We start from the raw sequence: 15,687 nt of genomic DNA, 5'->3' as shown, positions 1-15,687 counted from the left end.
GGAGAAGGCTAAATGAACAAAGTGATAAGTGAAGAAGTAATGGGAAGATTTAATGAGAATAGAAACTTAATCAAAACAGTTCAGTATAGGAAAGCTAACTGGCTAAGATTAGAGTAAAAGGGGCAAAAAAGAGGCTGGAAAAAATAATGATTATTGATGATGTAAAAAGAAATGGGAGCTAACAGAATCTTAAAAGTTCAATTTTCATTTTAAAACAATGATTAAAAAAAATCTTGCCAGTAATAGGTATGGAATATGATGACTTTTGATCAGATCTCAAGTGGGAGTATTTGAGTGAGAGATACAGATTCTATAGAGCCCTCAACAATCAGTAAGACCAGATTTGCTACCATTCAACTTATTGGATATTTGGTGAGATAGAACAGTATCAGGTGTAATTCCATTACAAGCTTTATTTTCACCCCTAAAAAATTCAAACTGTTCAAAAATTTCTCTCAAAAAGTCTTCCATATGGTCTAAATCTCTATTCACTCAAATGATATGTAAAAACTTTCGACCACTATACAATTTTAATTATGACAGACCAAGCTCTTTTCATTTAATTATGTGTATTGAAAATAAAAACAGGTATTGATCTTCTGAACAAGCTTATATCTTGAAAATCAGCTACTATGACGTGACAAGTTAAGTAACGTTTTTGTGTGCAGTAACAATTTTTGAGTCATTAGACATTATTTATTTAAAATAACTTAACAGTTCATAACCATTCAATGGTATGCTGATGTGCTTAACAGTTTTTTACATTAAATTACAATACTCAAAGAAAAAGGATGTCAGTAAAATCTTTTATTGTGAGCAAAGATAATAAATTATATAAATCATATCAGGAATGGGGAAATGCACTACTCCATGAATAAAAAAGTAACTTCCCCAGCATTTGCCTGGATGGATTAAGGGACACCTAGATGTAATTAGAGTCCATTTTAATTATTTAAAAATATTAACACATGAAGTAACATAAATATGTGAAAGCATTATTTATAACAAAAAATAACCACAAAGTAAATCATAATTCAGAAGACATTAATAAAAATTATTTGAGTACTTATTTATGTACACAATGATGAGATGCAGAAAATTCAGAGGTTTTTAAAATTAGCATTATAAAACTCATTGATATAGCAATATTATTTCTGTAAAATAAAGTAGCTTAACTGTATCTTAAATAAATTGGTGGGAAGATTTTTAAAATGTTTAGGTTACTTATTAAAAGTGGCAACAAAAGTATATAGGGCCCTTTCTCGCAAGCCGATGTTGTACTGAGTTACAAAAAACAGTACTGTTATCTAGTTTGTGAGTGGTAGTTATTATTATTATTTTTTTTAAATATTAAGTGACTATTCTTTATAGCAAAGATTCTATTCCACATATTCATAAATATAAACATATGAATAAGTTAACACTTTTTAATTTTTAAATATCGGTCTGCAAGTTTCATACTTATAAGCACCAAACAACAACCTGAAAGTTCATTTTTGTATCTTGAAAACTCATTCTGAGTTTTTGAAAGATCCCCAAGAGATGACATTATACTTTACAAAGGAATATTTAATAATGATGACAAAGTTAGCGTTTCAAAGCAAAACAGTAACGTTTGAGTTTGTTGCAAAAGAAATCATTTGATCATCTGAAGAGAATTTGTCATTAATAATATACCAAGAAATTATGTTCATGGGCAACAGAAAAACTATCGTTATCATTCATGTTATTTCTTTTAATAAACATCTAGAAATGTTACATGTAGTAATACTGATATTTCTAGTAAATTCAAAAACAGGTTGTCAATATTACTGGTTCTTAAATTAGAAAAAACAAGTACATATTCTTCTAATATCTGTCTATTTTACTTTGAGGGCTGAAGTAAATAAAACAGATGCCGAGCGAGGCATCTGTTTTCAGATGCGAGGCATCATAAAACTGCGCGATAGCTACTACGCTCCTGATTTGGTTTCTATGGTAATAATAAAACATAAATAGTTATCTATTGCTGGGTATATTCTAAAACATTTAATGTTTATTAAATTAAGAAACGGTTATAAAATTTTAAATATACTACAGTTATCTTCGATGGTAAATTTATTTTACAGTTACAACAGTAATTGTCATATGCAGTTATTAGCTATACAAAATAATAGTTGTTTAATGAAATGATATACATAAATAGGTTTGTAAATAATTTGTTAAGTGCTTTACACAAATCCTGAAATATTATTTACATGCATAAAATAAATTAAAAAAAATATTTAATGATTTATTTTACATTTTTTGTTGGTTTTTTCTCAATTTCTTTCGGTGAATCATTCAATAAGTAATCACATCCACTTAACACCTCATCTTCACCAACACTAGATTACGAGAAGTCATTTTCGAAATTAATAATGAGTTTATCCACCTCGATATCAACAAAATAATCCATCTTCCACATTTTTTCTTCTTCTTGCAGGACATATTTAACACAGTTCCGCCACTTATCTGCCATTACCTCTCCGATATCGTTTTCAAGTAAAACCTTTACATCCAGTAATTTATACGAGAGGTTATCTCTAAAGAAAAGACTGTTTCATTGTAAAAACATTTATTCTGAAAACTTTATAAATATTTTTTATTTCTCTTAAATTACATACCTTATACTACTTCTGTATATAATCGCCACATGAATTAAGGAATTTATCGAAGCGAAACACCAGCTTCAATATGCCCTCGACGTATTCTTCTGCCGCCAGTCCATTTAGCCACTGATTAACAGCATTTTTAAGTTCATTGTCACCCGCGAATTGCTTACTACTCAAAAATTCTTTCAATTTTCCAAACAAATGGTAATTAGACGGAGGTAAGTCCGGACTATATGGTGGGTGATCGTAGATTTCCCCGTCCAATAAATTACGTGTCGGACCCACAACATGCGGGCGTGCATTATCGTGCAGCAGGATGACGCCGTCGGTCAGCCGCCCACGTTGCCGATTTGGAATGGCGCGCCGTTACTTTTATTTCTTTTTCCTGTTTAGCCTCCGGTAACTACCGTTTAGATAATTCTTCAGAGGATAAATGGGGATGATATGTATGAGTGTAAATGAAGTGTAGAGTCTTGTACATTCTCAGTTCGACCATTCCTCAGATGTGTGGTTAATTGAAACCCAACCACCAAAGAACACCGGTATCCACGATCTAGAATTCAAATCCGTGTAAAAATAACTGGCTTTACTAGGACTTGAACGCTGTAACTCTCGACTTCCAAATCAGCTGATTTGGGAAGACGCGTTAACCACTAGACCAACCCGCTGGGTTGGCGCGCCATTACTTACGTAGAGTTTCACAGTAGGCTTCTGCATTTATAGTCGTTCCACGGGTCATGAAATCAATTGGCAGTATGCCAAACCGATCCCAAAAGGCTGTGGCCATCAGTTTGCGTCCAAATGGCTGTGGCTTGACCTTTGTTGGTCTGGTTGGTGATTGAGGATGATGCTATTCACTTGACTGCAGTTTTCTCTCTGGCGTGTAATACGAAATCCGTGTTTCATCGCCGGTAACAATTGAATTAAGAAACTCATCACCTTTTTTTGTGTAGCGCATCAAAAATTCCAAAGCAGTCCCATTCGAATTTTTTTGTGACGTTTCGTTAAGACTTGCGGTACCCTACGTGTACAAACCTTTCTGGAGCATAAATGGTCACGAACAATGTGACTAATAGGAGCTCTTGAAAAATCAGGAAAAAGAAGGGCCAGCTCGGAAATCGTTGAGCGACGATCTTTTCTGATTTCATCATCGATGCGTTTCAACATGTCCTCGGTGATTATTGAGGGCCTCTCCTCGATAATCACCTCGATAAACACGATAATATGCATGATCAAGAACGTTTATCTTCATGCATATTAATTCTGTTATTTCTAAACCTTTCCCACCATTTTCGGACGTTTCTTTGATTCATTAAATTATTACCGTACACAGCAGTGGAAAGATGGAAGCCATAATACTGATGTACATTTGCTTCAGCCATATCATCGATTACATATTTGTTAAATCTTTGCTTATTTTTTTTTTACTACTTCTAGGAGTTAAAACTTTTTAAAATGTAGAAAAGAAGGATTTGTTTTCCTAGCCATGATACTATATCCGCTTTGGCCATGATTATTCGGAATTTTTTCTAATTTTACACTACGGTAGGGTGCATTATCCATAACAATAACACTATTCGGCGGATTTAATTTCATAATCGTATTAAACCAGTTTTTTTTTAATTACCATTCATATCTTTATGGTAGTCACCTTTTTTATTGGATTCGAAAACTAATAATTCACCGTTAACAATCCATTTTCATGGCCTACAATCAACCGTTTTCCTCTGTTACTTGCCGGTATTAAACCAGACAGAAAAGCCTATTTAGATGTCTTAACGGAAGTGTGACACTAAACTTTATCGAATGAATGACCTTCGCTCACCCAAGTTTTATCTAGATGTCTAGGTAAAAAAGTTTTTTTATCTAGATAAAAAAACTTTTTTCCCATTTTTCAAAACTCTTTAATTTGTTTCAAATATTTCCTTCGCCAAGTCTTTGTCATCTCTATCAATGATAAAACTGTTTGTACCTTTTCCTCCAAATTTGAAACCCATCGATAAAAGAAGTTTATGTAAACTAGTCCGATTAATTTTCGGTAAATCCGGAACAGTTTGGAAGTTGAAAGTCCCTTACTGAATGAGGCCAATTCCTTTTTAAAAAAGAAACGGTGGACTTTGAATCTGACAACATTTTTATTGCAATCGTTAAATTGGGCTTAAACGTTAAATTGGGTTTTGAACGTTTTCTTTTCTTTTTTGGCGTGTAAACTACCCCATATTTTCTTTTCAGCTTGCGATCTCTCAGTACTTGAAATGGATACACCTGTGAATTCAGATGTAAGCGCTTCTACTAGTTAATTTCTAAAGTAGAGAATTTATCGCGAAATTTATTGAAAACAAAAGAACTGTGGTCTTTTCCCCACTTCCTAATATTTTTTCTTCCTCTTATTAATTAGAATTAAACCTTTTCTGTGTTTAACTATACAGCAAGAAGAACTCTCGGGCATAATTATTAAATTTCACGACACTTAATAACACTTATAAACAAAAACTTAATTTCTAGCACTGTAATAAAGCAAATAAATCATAAATTTTAGTATGAAATACTATTATTGAAAAATGAGTGCAATGTTTACAATGCACTATTATTGAAAAATTTATACTAATTGTTTAAAATGCTGTAGACCTAAATTGCATAATAATAATTAATAATGTGATAATCTGAGATTAATAAAACAGGCATAAGAAATGATTAAAGGTTGTATCATCTGATAGCTATTTTTAAAAGTGATTCCATTTTTACCCACCGAGTAGATTGCATCAACTGGTTGAAGTTTGTCATACGTATGTGTGTTGTGTATTTACACGCACCACAGAGATGAAGATTGTTTACTTCAGGCCTCAACGTAAAGTAGACAGAAAATAGTAACAGAAATTATGAACCCAGTTGTCATCACCTACTTTGTGTACCAAATGTTTAAGCAAACACTAGGATAAAATTACAGAACGCTAAGATGCATAAATTGCCAAACTATCTACATACGAGGTGCGACAATAAAGTAATGAGACCGATTTTTCTTTGCAAGTTGTGGCAACCCTGCAGCTTGCGTAGGCACACCATATTCGACCTTGGTCTATAAGCTACTTCTAGTCCAAGCGGCACATTGATGCAACTGCTCAGTCGTGAGTTGTGCTGTAATAAGTGAACACGTGTTTGTGTCTCTCGTCACAGTTTTTTGGACATCTTGTGTTGTTTGAAAATGGTGTCCCTTGACCGCCATTTTGACTCTTGGAAATAGAAAAAAGTCGCACGGAGCGATATCTACTGAATAAGGTGGCTGTGGTAATACTGAAATTTGTTTTGAAATTAAAAATTGCTGTACTGATAGAGCAGTATGGGATGGCGCATTATCGTGATGCAGAATCCAATTATCAGCGATGTTGGCACGGACACGAACTCGTTTACGAAGTCTTTCTAAAATTTCTTTGTAGAAATATTGGTTAACTGTTTGTCCAGGAGGGACTCTTTATGAACAATTCCCTTTTTTTTCTTTTTTTTTTTTCTTTTTTTTTATTCCACCTACTCCTCTGGAACGGATCTACAATCAAGTTTGACTCGCGCCAGAGGAGTGTCCTTTACTCTAGCTCGCCTCCCCGCCCGCTGGCTGTATGTCCGGCACGCGGCAGGTCAGTTCACCGGTTAGCTCTTTTATTTCGTAGGTGGAAATTCCACCTACGACAAGCCGTCATCAGCGAGCGGTTTCTTCTTGACGAGCTTCCTCATCTTTCTTCTTCATAACTGCGGTTATAAACGACGAGATCACATTAAAGTTATCCTCGTTAAGTAGCATTTTATCCACCACATTCTCCGTAGATAATGGCCCTATACGTCTTACACAGGATTGCCTGCTTTCAGTCCAACGGTTACATTCAAATACTACATGTTCAGGGGAATCATATGCCCCACAGTAAGGACAGTTGCTGTTATCTACCCTTAGTCTCGCACATAAATAGGACCTGAACGACCCATGCCCTGTAAAAAATTGCGTTATCCAGTAATTTATGTCCCCGAACTTCCTTTCTATCCATGGTCGGATCAAAGGTATCAAACTATGTGTCCATCGTCCCGTGTTGGCTACATCCCAACGATGTTGCCAATTACGCAGCATCTCTTCATATGCTTCTTTAGAAGGTTGTCCACATGCTATACTCACTCGCATCTCCGCCAGTTGTTTAAGCGGAGGAACTCCTGCAATTACGAGTACTGCCTCGGTGGAGACTGAAGAATATGCGCATATCACTCTTAAGCCCATGCGCCGTTGAATTCCTTCAAGGGCTCTTCTGTTCTTGTCGGCACGCAGAGCTCTTTCCCAGACTTGTATACCGTAAAGTAAGATGGAATTAACTACGCGAGCGTAAATCTTACGCTTCGCAGTTCTGGATCCTGTCATATTACCGAGTAATCTGCTAAGATTTTTGACCGTGCATTCAGCTCGTTTACGTATTTCATTCACGTGTGCCGTAAAACTCCTCCTCTTGTCAAGCCAGATCCCTAAATATTTGGCTGAAGTCTGTTGCTGGACCAGATTACCCCCTACTCGAATTAGGATGTCAGATATTCTCCTACGACCTGTCATGACTACGTATTTTGTTTTACCATGCGAAAGTTTTAAGCCTTTAGTAGACATCCAGACTTCTGCCATTCGTATCGCTGCGTTTGCCTTCTCCGATACCTCTACTTCAGTTTTTCCAGTAACAACCAAGGCCAGGTCGTCAGATGAACAATTCCCTTGGAATCGAAGAAGCACACAAGCATGCATTTCACTTTTGATTTTGACATGAGAGTTTTTTTTGGTCTGGGTGATCCCTTTGAGCACCATTGCGAAGTTTGGCGTTTTGTCTCTGGATCGTATTGAAAAAACCAACCTTCATCACCAGTGATAACACGGCTCAACAAATCTGGATTGATTTCCGTTTGCTCTAACAGATCGGCTGCCACATTTTTCCGTGTTTCTCGCTGTTGTTGTGTGAGATTTTTGGGGACCATTTTTGCACAAATCTTTCTCATACAAAGATCTTCAGTTAATATTAGATGAACTGTTTCTCAATTGATGTTGAGTTCTTCTGCAATCATTTTCACAGATACTCTTCGATCACATCGTACGATTTCACGCACCCTGGTCAAGTTGACATCTGTGCGTGAGGTTGATGGTCGTCCACTGCGGTATTCATCTTCAACATTCATTCTGCCTTCACTAAAAATTTTATGCCACCGAAAAACTTGAGCTCTTGACATAACCTCCTCTCCAAAAGCCTTCTGAAGCTTACCATAAGTTGTCGTCGCGTTTTCACCTAATTTAACGCAAAAAGAAATGGCATACCGTTGCTCAATATTTTGCGGTTTCATTTCTGTGACGAGAGACACAAACACGTGTTCACTTATTACAGCACAACTCACGACTGAGCAGTTGCATCAATGTGCCGCTTGGACTAGAAGTAGCTTATAGACCAAGGTCAAAGATGGTGTGCCTACGCAAGCTGCAGGGTTGCCACATCTTCCAAAGAAAAATCAGTCTCATTACTTTATTGTTGCGCCTCGTACAATAAATCTATGGCATGTTTCTGTAAACATTTCACTTTTTACTTAATTTATTGCTGTAGGAAGTAGTTTCACTCAAATACAGCCAGATACCACTGTCCAATGGAAATTACCTGAAAACTTCTATACAAATCTGGGCACAACAAAATCAATTTTTTATTCATCCCTGAATAAATCCCAGCATATTACTGTCTTATTCACAACATTTTCAATGAATCTTTTCGCCAAGCTACATCACAAACCTTCTCCAAGTAATAGAAGATGATGGAGCAAAAAAAAAGATATTTTCTGTAGCTGATTAGTAGAAAATATTTCTTGTCAAAACCAATCTGTTCTAACAGGATGATTGTTAACGTTTAGTGCAGTAAAGGAACAGTCAGTATACCAACTGAAAGGTAATATAATTTATTTTAATTTGTACATCTGAAATTTAGGATTATAAGGAGCAGTTCAAAAAACTAAACGAAAGCTATTATAATAATATTAGCAGCTTAATGTGACTGTATATGTTAGGTATGCAAAATGTTGGAACCATTCCCTATACAGAACTCAACTTTGCAAGAGATGGAGCAATAGATTTGTAGATGGACTAAACATAATTATTCCAAGATTCACATTTTGATTTTTGGAAAATTCAGACAAACTGCTAAAGCATTAAGGTAGATTCTGAGACATCTGGTGGTTCGTCTGAGATAAGAAATCTAGGAGTGCTTCGAAAGTTTCAAAGTGCCTTTTTAAACTCATTATACTTTCAAAGAATTAAATGGACATTTAAATTACATGGTTGACATTAGTGTCGATTATTAAATGAGTAAAGTGAAACACCTGAATTTCTTAGCACTATTCTCACTATTATACACAAGGTCTAAAATTTCATTTTTTATCTGTTCACTTTTTCCACATTAGAATTTGTTACCATTGGAAAAACAAAGATTTAATACTTTACCCTCTCAAATGCAAGCAGAACAGGAACTGCATTCCTTGGACAAAGGGTGCTTATTGCAATGACAAATGCTAAGCATAGAAATGGAATTTGAGATAATAAGTGACAACAATATTTTGCATTTGCATTTTCATATTGATAAATATAAGCTATAAAATATGGATCATAACAGATAGGATCTGCATGTATCTGGCTTCTATGCAAAAGTAGTCCACCATTTCTTCTCCATTTCTATTCATTTCCAGATAATCACATCTAAAAGACTGATAGTTTTGATTATATATTTGTCTTGCCTTCAGAGTTGTCTCCTGAAAGTACAAAATTAATGGGTATAATCCCGAATAAATAATTTATGATCTTCTATCAAAGAGCGTATATCTCAAATATTCAAATGTATTGTATTAAATTTTCATCCCCCCATCAAATAGGAAGATGCCTTCTAATGGTTCTTCTTCAGTTACATCTTTATAAGACTGAGGAGGGGTTCTCAATCAAGATATTACAACATTTATAACCTTGGAAGATTTGGCTTTGTAATAGCCTTTTCGGCAACTTTTAACACCAGCTTTCCCAGTCATGAAGTACAAGCCATACTTGAGTTTCCAATTTTCTGACACTACTTTTATGAGTAACAGACATCTGAGTCACTGAATTTTGCTGTTAAGCCTTAGTAAAGTTTAATAAGTGCCACATTTGCTCGAACAAACGTTATATAGTATAGTTCAATTCATTACAAGATGAACATCCGTAACTGAGTTGCAGACATGCAACATCCTCTATGTTGGAGAGACAAGATCTAAAAAGCATGGCTATGCCGATGACTGGGTGCTAACAACAAAATGTAGATCATTTGAAGAGTCGGAGGAGGTCCTGATGGCCGACCTGGAGAAACTGGGAAGGTACTTCCCAGTTGGCGCCTCCAACCAAATGCTAGTAAAACAGAAATGTCATGCTTCCATCTAAGTAACAAGTTTGCCAATACGGAACTTAAAATTCTATTCGAGAATACATAGTTCTTTCACAATAAGACACCAAAATACCTAGGCGTGACACTTGATAGAATGCTTTCATTTAAAAAGCACCTAATGAAAACTGCAGAGAAATTGAAAGTGAGAAACAACATTATACATAAGCTCTATACCTCATCTTCTCGGCTACAGAATATTGTGTGCCAGTGTGGCTTAACAGCCCTTATGTTCATAGAATTGACGTTCAACTTAATAACACTATGAGAATGATTGCCAGGGTTATCAGGTCTACTCCTGTGGAATGGCTCCCAGTATTGAGCCTCATACCACCCCCAAATCTGTACCATATGAATGCTCTTATAAGAGAGTACAAGAAGATTGTGGACAATCAAAACCTACCAATACATGAAGACACTGAGGATGCCAATCATGGTCGCCTTCAATCTAGAAAGCCATCTATCAAAAGAGCAATTGCTGTCACAGAGGAAGGATTCAACTTAACTGACACCTGGCATCATGAATGGACCACAAAACAGAATAACCAAATTCCATGTATTACTCAAAAGCTGCCGGGTTTTGACTTGCCACGTAAGACATGGTCAACGTTAAGCAGAATACAAACTCAGTATGGTAGGCGCACCTATTTCCTGTATAAATGGGGTTAAACACCGATGCCCCTTTGCAAGTGTGGTGAAAATCAAACTGTTAAACACATCACAGAAGTTTGCCTTAGAACAGCTTATGAAGGGACTCCTGAAGATTTCCTTATGGCGATTCCAGAATCAATAGTTTATATTAATTTGTTAGATGTTTGTTTGTAATTTTTGACTGTAATTGGTGTTGTATTGTGTTAAAAAATTAATTTAAATGTCAGGAAAAGATTTTTGAATGTATATGTTTGGAGTGTCGCTTTATATGGAAGTGAAACATGGACGATCGGAGTATCTGAGAAGAAAAGATTAGAAGCTTTTGAAATGTAGTGCAATAGGAGAATGTTAAAAATCAGATGGGTGGATAAAGTGACAAATGAAGAGGTGTTGCGGCAAATAGATGAAGAAAGAAGCATTTGGAAAAATATAGCTAAAAGAAGAATAGTCGCTTTAATATTGGAGGGACAGGTAGAAGGAAAAAATTGTGTAGGCAGGCAACATTTGGAATATGAAAACAAATTGTTAGGGATGTAGGATGTAGGGGGTATACTGAAATGAAACGACTAGCACTAGGTAGGGAATCTTGGAGAGCTGCATCAAACCAGTCAAATGACTGAAGACAAAAAAAAAATTGTTGTTGTGTCTTGGTGCCATACGCTAAATAAATAAATCCATAACTTTTTCTTTTTGTTAAAACTGATGTGAAAGATTTATCAGGCTGGACCAAATTACACAAATTCTCAATTTCCAATGAGGAACTGGTTACAACGGTTTCTGCTCTGTCTGAATTTTTAATTTTGCTTCTCTGCTTTAAAGAACATACAATATTATTATTAACTAATGTTACCCAGGGTGTAAGAGCAATAATTAACTTCTATACATCTAGTGTCTTCGTCTGATTTCCCACATTTAGAAAAGTTTTTAGTTATGTTACATAATATTTATGTACATCCTTAATAATTATTGTATTTCATATGGAACATACAGACAAAACATAATGATAGATACCCAATTTCTACTTGTTTGGGAAGATACACCATTGGAAGTCAAACATGTGCAGGCGTCTGTATATCTACTCCATTTCGTTCATTAGGATATATGGTCAAAGTTTAACAACTGAGGCTTAAGATTCAGTCTATCTCTCCAGATAAAAGTTTCAGCAAGTCATGTCAAAAAATAACAGCCTGACTGGAGTTCAGAAAATTAAGCTGTTTGATGATTACTGGGTATATAGGCATATACTTCAGTAGCTGACAGCATTGCTTACTATTACTCTCTTCAACAAGCCTAATTCTTGAGCCCAACTTATTTCATTAATTTTTGGTTTTAAAATACTTTAATTACACCTCTATAATACCTTAATATTTGTGGTCTAAAATTGAGGTAGATTAACATAATTTCTGATTAGACCCTTTTTACAGCAACATTTAAACTGTTCATTTTCACATAATTCTTGCCTGAATCTACCTATCTAACAAGTTAATCTGATGGAGATGAATGACACAAGGAAGGAAAAATTTAATTTAATTTCAGGGTTTAAAAAGAAATACAATGTTTGATAAACAGAAATTTAAATATCTTAATCTACTTCACTAAAGTGATCATTTCTCATCCTAATTTAAAAGATGATACAATAATGACAAGAAATAAATTACATCAATCCTTCGTAAAGAACAAGTTGTAGATGTTACATTCTTTTCCATCCACTAGCATGTGTGCAAATAGAATATATTCATTTAGTTGTATTAAGTTGATAGTGATGGTAACGTTTTTTTGGTAATAAGATCTCTGACACATCTACTTATTTAGTTTTAGAGGTTGCATTTCATTATCAAAACCATTTTAATTTTAATTTATACTCACCTTCAACAATGACCAGGCCATTTGTATAAAAAGAGTGAGTTTAATGAATAATATATTTATATAAAATAATAACTGGACTCTTCTTTAATGATTCTCTTTTATTTTACAACTTAGAAATATAAATAAAGTACTGATTACAGTTAGCAGTATTAATCAATAAGTCATGTACTTGTTTAAAGGCATCAGCTACCAAGGACATCAAACAAAAGATACCAGTATATACACACCCAACCTTATAGAAATTGTACCCACTATTATTTAACAGAAACCACTTTATTAACAGACTTCAACACTTTGTATATTATCCTTACTTCATCTCATTCTATTTTTAAGGTGCTACACCTTGAGATGTTTCAGATGTTGTACAGCCACTACACTGTAATGTTCAGCTACCAGTAACATATCAGTTTAAACTGAGGTTGCAGAGTTCAATCTGCTTGTTCAAGTCAGACTGAAGGAGTTGCTCAGGTCTTTCATTGGAAATGTAAACTTTCTTTTAATGAAAGGGAATTAAATTGTTTCCAGGTCTTGAGGGATGCATACGTCCTTCCAGTACTGACACTGCTAATTAGTTACCAATATCCAAAAAGGTAAGGCAGTTGCTTTATGCAGTATTGTAATATATTTGGAAAATATGTATTAAAAACTTCCTATTCATCCCGTACTGATGAAGTACATATACTACATGAGCTCTGCAGCATAAAGGGATATTCATTCTTAGATTTGTATGGTCCAGTGCACTTAACACATAGTCCATTGTATAAGTATATAAACAGGAGTGGTATCCTTTTCATGAAGGAGAGTGCTTAATATAATTTCTCTTGATAGGATGTCTCTTAAATCCTGTAGAGGGTGTTGATCAGACCCCTCTGGTCTGACCTGTGCCCTCCTCAAAAAAATGCTTGAAATAATTAGTATTTTATAAAATCCTTTTTTATAAAGAAAAATTAAAACATCATTGGAATCAAAAATTATAAGAAGACACAAAGTTCTAGAAGTTTACGAAGGTAATTAAAAAAAAAAGAAATGACAATTTTGTGATGATATACCAATTTTTGACAGTCATCATACAAACCAAAGAAAGTATCGAATGCTCTCAAAAAATTAAATTTATTTAATATTTATTGACTCACTTTCCATTTTTTTTTACAAATGAACTTTTGGATGTAATTAACAGCACCTACTTCAATGTAGTTACTGGTGGAAATGCCCATCTTAAAAAGGTTAGGAATCCCTTTAAGTACATAATGAAGTAATGCATTCAATCCATATTGTTTTTGTAAAAATTCTGAAGTTTTGTAAATTTCACACTGTTCAAAAGGGTTGAGATCTTGTGTTTGTATGCTGTATGAAATTAGTGTTGTGGTTAATGTCTTAGTATGTATGTTCTATTTCTATCAACTGATTTGAAAAATTTTGATCCTGTTGTCATGTGTAATATCTATAATTACCCCTTACATCTGCAAGTGAATGTACACCCTATCTGTCCAATATAATATTTACATTATACAAATAATTTACTGAAAAATTAAACTAATTTTTTTAAAAAATAAATAAATATATATAACGCCTGAATGACTGTAATATGCCCAATTTTGTTTTAAATCTACTTTATAATCTTTTTTTATACAAAATTCAAACAGGTTGTTAAAATTTAAAATTTTTGTTATATACTATGTTTTGTTATTTTGATGTAACTAGAGACCTTTACATATTTCATTTATTATTTACATTTTACATTAATAAATGTGGTTATATCTGTAGAAATTTTAGATCTATATACAGATGATTTTCTGAATTAAGGTAACAAGAAAAGAAGATTAATATCTAGGAGTAAGTGCATATTTTGAAGTTGTTCTTTTATTCACATGAATATAGATAATTGTTTTAACTTTTTCAGTTAGAATTAGTAATTAATTATTAACAATGTTTCAGGTATTTTTCTAATATGAGGATGTCAGATTATTTTGTAAAATGCTGTTATAAGCAAGGGTAAATCCATGGCTTTCATGAGAGGGTCACAGAAAAAGATAGGGAACCTCTTTGTGCCCTTCATCATGAGTCCTGGTTTACCAGAGAAGGTGCACAGAGCAACCTCCCCAAGACATTTTACAGATTTTCATGAATGAGAGAGATGACAACCTCCTTCAACAGAGTTAGATATGTCAATCTTGACACATCAAATTTTTATCCTTCATAAAATTGCAATAATACATACGGGAGATTATCTCTAAAGTAAAGACTGTGTTTCATTGTAATAAAATTTATTCTGAAAACTTTATAAATATCTTTTATTTCCCTTAAACTAAATACCTTATACCATGGGTGGCCAACAAGTCCATCGCGATCGACCGGTCGATCGCAAGGCCAGTTTTGGTCGAGCGTCGATTTCTCGCAATGTCTGGGGTGGAATTCTGTGTACCCTGGACTTTGAAGCGATTGTAGAAGACAAAACTTTCTAACAATAGTTTAATGCATTCTGGGAATTTGCCAAGGTCATAAATTCCTAGAATTCTGACAGCCTGACACTGTGATCTCCGCCCACCCAGCACAATACATTTTGACTTATGTGTTACACTTGTCACCGGACCGCAACAGTTACGACTGGACTCATCAAAGAACACAGTCAGTTCGCTTGAATATTTGGTAGTGTCATAGGGTAGCTTCTTTTCTTTTGTATTAACAGAATTATTATTAATCAATATTATTTATCCTCGGTGACCACGTTGAGTTTCAATTTTTCTTCTGTTTAAAATGTAAGTACCTTTTCTTTTTTTTAAATTAAATTGCTTTTCTTACCTATCTATTTACTAGATAAGTGAGCATTCTCGGCAACAGATCTCTAAACTGTGGTCATTACACTGAGAGAAAATAAGGGACAGAATTACAAATATATTAGGAATAACAATAATTCTATTTAAATTAAGAAGTCGGTATAGTAAACTGTAATAAATATAATGTAACTTTAACATGCTTCTTGTAAATTTGAATATATCTATATTAGATTTTAATATACTTCCATTGCTGTCCCCGATCATAATATGCAGTATTGTTATTATTTCTCTCAATGTAACGGAGATAATTGCCGC

This window comes from Lycorma delicatula, chromosome 4, assembly GCF_047948215.1.
Source record: "Lycorma delicatula isolate Av1 chromosome 4, ASM4794821v1, whole genome shotgun sequence".
Classification (NCBI taxonomy): domain Eukaryota; kingdom Metazoa; phylum Arthropoda; class Insecta; order Hemiptera; family Fulgoridae; genus Lycorma; species Lycorma delicatula.
This window is presented reverse-complemented; position numbering follows the sequence as displayed.